Raw genomic sequence first — 7,066 nt, forward strand, 5'->3', positions numbered from 1 at the left:
CCCTCCCTCCCTCCCTCCCTCCCTCCCTCCCTTCCTTCCTTCCTTCCTTCCTTCCTTCCTTCCTTCCTTCCTCCCATCCCTCCCTCCCTCCCTCCCTCCCTCCCTCCCTCTCTTCCTTCCTTCCTTCCTTCCTTCCTTCCTTCCTTCCTTCCTTCCTTCCTTCCTTTATTCCATCCTTCCTTTTATTTTTTAATATGGGACATACCTAGTAGTGCTTGCAGCTTACTTGGCTCTGAGCGGACTGATCACTCTTGAAGGGTTTTGGGGACTATACATGGTGCCAGGGATTGAACCCAAGGCAAGTGCCCTACCTGCTGTAATATTTCTCATTCCATTTCTCATCTCATACTTCATTCCATTTCTCATTCCACATCTCATTCCATTATAATGGTATAAGAGTACCCAGCTAGAAATTACACTGGTGAAGGGATGGATGTTAGAACATTGCATGACTGAAGTGCAATCATGAACAGTTTTGTAATACTCTATCTCATTGTGATTCAATAAAAAATAAAAAATAAAATAAACAGACATAAACATAAAAAAGAAAAAAGTGAATACCTAGTTAGACTCCAATTTCACAGACACTGAGATAATTGTCTAGGAATTCAATGTCCTGCTTCATTGAGAAATACCTAGTATTCTTGGTAGTATATTACAATACATTGTTGACTTGTGTTCTGTGATGGTTTTTGACAGTATCAATTCTCAAAGTCTTCCTTTGAGAAACAGATCCATCATTTACCTCAAAAGTATGGAAAAATTTATGTCAGCAGAATTTGATTTGAATTCCTATTACCTTACTTATGTGTGTGTATACTTCATTTATTCTTTATTCACATGACCCCGACGTGATTTGAACACACAACCTTCTGATCTGGAGTCAGACGCGCTACCATTGCGCCACAAGGTCTCCCTGGAGTGATAGCAGCTGGAGTGATAGCACAGCGGTAGGGCATTTACCTTGCACGCAGCCAACATGACCGACCCGTGTTCGATTCCTCCGCCCCTCTCCGGGAGCCTGGCAAGCTACCGAGAGTATCTCACCCACACGGCAGAGTCTGGCAAGCTCCCCGTGACGTATTCGATATGCCAAACACAGTAACAACAAAGTCTCCAATGGAGACGTTACTGGCCTGCTCGAGCAAATCGATGATCAACGGGAGGGCCTTTACTTTACTTATTCTTTATTCATTTACTTATTGTTGTGCCCTAAGCACTAACTAGAAACTGAGAATGCAGAGACAATTTTCTGCTGCTTTGTAATTGAAAGAGACAATACTCATACCAGCAAATAAATTTAAAGGGTAGGATGGGGCAATATGTCCATTAAAAAAATGAAACAAAAGGAGTAGAATAGAATGTGACCATTAGAAGCCGAGTGCATTGGTTAGGGAGGGCAGGTAGGATGTCTCTGGGGATGATATACGAGTGTGTGTGTGTGTGTGTGTATGTGTGTGTGTGTGTATGCATTTGCACACATGCACATGCATACTTCATCTATCTAAAACATGGGCACAATGGTGTTAACACTCACAGTTTAGATGTAGATAGCTGCCACACCTAACCCACCATACAAATGCCACCACACCACCACACCTCACCACCATACAAATGCCATACAAATCAAAAGTGATTCTCTATCACTCCTCTTTTGCTTTCACCTCTTCATTTGGGATTATATATATATTTTTTGCTTTATTTGTGTCACACCTGATGATGCACAGGGGTTATTCCTGGCTCTGCACTCAGAAATTACTCCTGGCAGTGCTCAGGGGACCATATGGGATGCCGGGAATGGAACCCGGGTCGGCCGCGTGTAAGGCAAACGCCCTACCTGCTGTGCTATTGCTCCAGCCCTTGGGACGATATTTGAACTGAAATCTTGTTAAAGATTAAGAAACTGCAAATATTTTTGGGAAGAGCTTTTGATGAAGGGAGAACAACAGCAAGGGCAAAGCATTTGAAACAGGATTAATTAGATTAAGTATCTAACTGCTATTTAGATACCAAGAGAGAGAGAGAGAGAGAGAGAGAGAGAGAGAGAGAGTGCTCAATAGGCTGAAGTGCGTGTTTTGCATGCAGGAGGCCTGGGTTTGATTTTAGGAATCATTACATGATTCCTGAGCACAACTGTTAGGGTCTCCTGAGTACTGAGGATTAATCCAAAATATATAAATATTGTCAAAGAAATATAAAATCCAACTTAATGAAGAGATTTAGCCTGTTGACTATTATCCTTATTGTATGTGACCCCTCATAAATGTTTGTATAGATTGGGGCCATAGTAAAGGCATATGCTCAACCCTGGTTCCTTTCCTGGTACCATGGAATTGCTGGACATAGCGCTAGAGGCCCCTGAGCATCACTGGGGTGGCCCTGATGGTATCTGGCACTGCAGAGAACAAGCTGCCTGGAATCCTCAGTGCCCTGAGCCACCAGTCAATTTGCCATTGTTCATCCTGAAAGTGGTTCAGGCCCCCCTGAGCCTGGGCTAGGAATACAGTTATCAAATAAAAATGACTGGACCATTTAAATCAGCACTGAAATTAGTGTTCTCTTTTCTTCCTTGAGTCACTATAAGCACCTGGAGAAAAGGTATTTCCTTCACTGTTTGCTCTTTAGTGCATGTATTTAATATGGAAACCATGGAGGCATTAATAGCTTAGTTTAGGACTTTGATGAGATGACTAAAACAAATTTAGTTATATGTATGGATAAAACATTACAGTCACTGTATAAGACAGGTGTCTAAAGAAGTTGGAGACCTGGAGTCCACAGTTTGGGGTCTATTTATCAAATTTACACTATAACAAATGTAAAATATTGCCACCTTTTATGATTAATAGACAAAAGTCACAGGTAGAGCTAGTACATAGATTTATTTATTTTTTATTTTTACTTTTTGGGTCACACTTGGTGATGAACAGGGCTTACTCCTGGTTCATGCACTCAGGAATTACTCCTGGCTGTGCTTGAGGGGACCATATGGGATGCTGGGAATGAAACCCAGGTTAGCTACAAGGCAAACGCCCTACCTGCTGTACTATCACTCCAGCCCTTAGATTTATCTATTTTGAGTCTGGCTTTTTTTCAATGGAAACTAGTAATAAGATATAACAATTCATGTTAAGTTTTCTTGACTACTCTAGTAGTACTTCATTGAATCTGCCCACCTGTTGTTGCCTTGTTTTGAAGTTGTTGTTGTCTTCATTGTTGTTTCAAACTCTCTTGAATATATTTCAGAGTGAGAATGACTACTGCAACCCCTTGGTTTGGGGGGAACTTGGAATCCTGCCACAGTGTCAGAATTGCCTGAATAAAGAAAGCAGGCTCTGTAATTATTTTAGTTTCTCCCCAGCATGTGATTTGTTATTGATGACACACGCAGAAGGTGCTGCCTCCATCAGGCCAGCCGATCCCTCTACTCTGGTATTAATGTCACTGTCACTATGCTCGGGGAAATGAGCATGTGTGTTTTAATGTGTTTGAAAATGCTACACACTGACAGATGTTCCCCCGTGCTTGCTGATGTCTTGACTGAAGCTCATAAGAAACCCAGAAAATTGAAAAAAAAAATAAAAAAGAGAGAGAAAATATTCATGGAGAATCTGGAAGGAGAGATTACAGAAGCAGTCAAGAGGAAATTTTGAAAGAAAGAAGACAAGACAACAATATATTAACTTTCATTTTTCAGTTCTGAATTTTCTGGCTTACATAGAGCTGCATTCAAGACATGCATCTAAAATTCAAACTATTGAAGAGAGAGCATTCAATATCACAATCATTATTCTTGCATTGGGGATTGTGACGCATATCTCATAGGTATGAGATGCAAGATTTGATACCTGGTATATCAAAAACAAAACAAAACAAAATGTTATACTCTCATGGTCCTCACTAAATAAATAAAAAAGAAAAAGAAAAACTCATAATAAATTAAGATGGCCTTTTCTCCTTCTCCTACCCATCAAAACAAATGCATATCATGGTGCTTACTTGGTAGACCAATTATTTTTAAAAGTGGGTTTCAAGGAAAAGTCACTCTCTGGCAGAGACCTTACATGACAAGTTCCGTTCCACAGTGGATTAAAATGGTTGAGAGGAGATGCTAACATAACTTCCACTACAGCAGTGTGAACACACTACTGTAATAATTCATTTAGAATGATGACACCTGAGACCTAATTTAAAAGTCCTAGATGAATACCAGTCTCACATTCAACCCCGAGGGCTGCTGCAAACATACCTAAGAAAGTCTAAGAACCATCGTGAGTCTAATTGAATTGGACTTAAACGGACCATTGAGATGGCCTTACTGAGCTCTGGGGAATTCATATTGTCTATACTGTATCAGAATCACAGCTTGAACGGAATAACTGGTTACATTCAATCATGTTACTGTAACTCATGCTTGAGGTAAAGGGGAAACCTTTTGCTATCAGCAAGACTGGATGGAAAACAATTTCAAATCACTTTAAACCCAGTTGGCAACTACTTTGCCAATTATGGAATCCAGTGGGAAAGGTGTGTGCAAGGGCTCAGGACTAAATGATTTATGTCAGGCTTCTGGGCCTCTGAGGGAAGCGGGTGGGTGTGCAGAGGAGGGGCATGTGGCTAATTATTTCTCCTAAGAATACTTTAGCTAGGTAATTTGTGTTTTGCAGATGAGTCGTACCGCAGAGTGGATAAGAAGCGAGGTAAGCACAGAAAGTCCTTGGATCCCATTTAGGGATGGATAAAGAGGGAACTGAAGGATTCAATACACTTTCTCATCTCCTCACTCTGAAACATTTGGAGATATAAAATATAAAGTGAAAACCCACTTCCCCCTTCTAACGGGCAAGTTGGGATCAAAGTCTGTAATTTGGATCACAGATAATACACTGTAGCACTCTATGGCAGAGTTGCTAGCACAGATGACATGCTATAACTCACCAGACAGACAAGTTTGAATCTGAGGCGCTTTATAACCACCATCTTTTTCTCTTTTTGAAGTCCTAATTTATTTATGATGACTTTGGTTGTAGACCTGAGAATTTCTATACCGTCAATGCCTTCTGGAGGGGAATATCACCAGTCTCTGGGTTTCATGTCTAAAACTGTTCAGTTGAAGAATGATCCTGAGAGTTATCCCAAGAGTGATGAGTTCCCCCAGTCCAGCCCAAATATAGCAACGAGGTGATAGAAATCCACCAGAGCAGCTTACAGAGAAAGCATACATTTTTTCTTTAAGAATTTTAGTGCTTAAAAATATGAAAGGTGCTTTTAATAATCTGGAGGGGATTATTATATCTGTAGTTATATTAAATTCTGAGCCAGGGCTCTTAGTGCAAGTATGCTGGAACAAGGCTGGCACTCTTGTACTTTCTTGTGTTTCTTTTAGCAGCTGTATACCATCATTACAGCTAAAATAGTGGATTAAACTTTTGGGCTAGCTGGCGGCTCTGAGTAGCTCTCTAATGGTTTCCATTGTGTGCATCCCTAGAAAACACTTCTGACCAATGAACCCCTAACTGCAAATGACACAGACAAGCTTCATTGAAAATGACACCACTGGAGGGAACCTTACGCTCATTTGGGATGTTTCCTCACTGGGGAAAGAAGGCCATTTCAACAGTTACCCAAAAGGGATATTGTCATGTGGCATTTACTTTTCTAAGGCACTGAACAAAGCAGTTGGGGGAGTGTGTGCTCCTACATGCTAACGATGTGCTTAGCTGTGTGATGTCCAAATAAGAATCCCAGCATGTCCATAAGAGACTGAGGAATAGCTGCCTTCGCAGTTCAGTCTCACAGAGAATGGGGGAAGGTCGATGGCAGACAATGTCAACTAAATCATAGTCCTCATCTGGAATCAATTTTGTCTAAAGTGTAGAGATTGTGACAAATGGGAGTTAAGAAAGGGGGAGAGTGGCTTGGGAAGAAACATGGAACTTGTTTTTGGGAGGATTGGAGGACTAAATTCTTGACTTCAGACCAAGATATAAGCTAGCTTTCCCTTCCTTCTCTGGGTTTCCCTTGATTTGTTTTTTGTACATAGAGAGGTGGTTCAATCCCATTTAATAACTGTTTGTTAAATGTTCAGTTTATACCAAGATACGTAGTCGGCATGGGAAGGTTTTTTGAATAGATCAGACAGGCCATGTCATCCTTGAAGTTAAAGTACAGAAAGTGAGATTAACAGTCAAAAGTAATTTTAAGGTGATGAATTTCAGAGAGGGGCATGCAGGTCTGCAGGTGGCGTGAAGAAGGCACAGAGGACACATGCATGAAGATCTGTAGAACATTTATGTGGAAGATGCTTATTTGTGCTCACCTGTCCATGTCACGGAGTACCACTCAGCACTGATTTACTTCTGATGTGTCTTTACAAAGTGTTATTGTCCTTTGCCCCTCAGAGAGACGGGCCACATGGCTGCTTCAGAACTGAGCTGAAAAGTAGAACTAATAGCATAATAAAATTATCTTTAATAATATTTCTAAGTGGTGTCTTTATTTAGATGAGGAAACATCTGCACTTGGAATCAATTCATTCTCTGGTCTCCAAAGTTAATAGCAGAGGTGGGAAGTCTCCCTCACCCTCACCTGTGATAGGAGTGTTCGTTGTAAAGAATTACTTTGCAATACTCAGGACAAAGGGATTTTTTTCTAGATTTTGTCTTTAAATGCACATGTATGTACTTTTTTTTTCTTTTTGGTTCACACCTGGCATTGCACAGGGGTTACTCCTGGCTCGTGCACTCACGAATTACTCCTTGCGGTGCTCAGGGGACCATATGGAATGCTGGGAATCGAACCCAGTTCTGCCGTGTACAAGGCAAATACCCTACCTGCTGTGCTATTGCTCTAGCTCCTATGTAAGTACTTTCATCTTCCTCTTCCTCTTTCCTTCCCTTTGTTGCCATTGTTCTGTTATGATAATTAGAGCTTTCATACATTGATTGTGGTGCTTACACAGTTGGTTGTGGTGCCAGGGCTCACACACCTTCCACTGCAGTGTTTGCATACCTGCTCACTGGGATTGAACTCATTTTGTTGTAGCACCCATTCATAGACACTCACA

The 7,066-nt window shown here is 41.1% G+C and overlaps 1 non-coding gene across 1 annotated transcript; it reads right to left on the bottom strand.

The window, feature by feature from the left end:
* Window positions 1–841: 841 nt before the first annotated feature.
* On the bottom strand, window positions 842–913 carry TRNAW-CCA (transfer RNA tryptophan (anticodon CCA)). The gene has a single exon. It is a non-coding gene; the product is annotated as a tRNA-Trp (tRNA).
* Window positions 914–7,066: the final 6,153 nt, after the last annotated feature.

Source organism: Sorex fumeus, unplaced genomic scaffold (assembly GCF_029834395.1).
Source record: "Sorex fumeus unplaced genomic scaffold, SorFum_2.1 ptg000128l, whole genome shotgun sequence".
NCBI lineage: Eukaryota > Metazoa > Chordata > Mammalia > Eulipotyphla > Soricidae > Sorex > Sorex fumeus.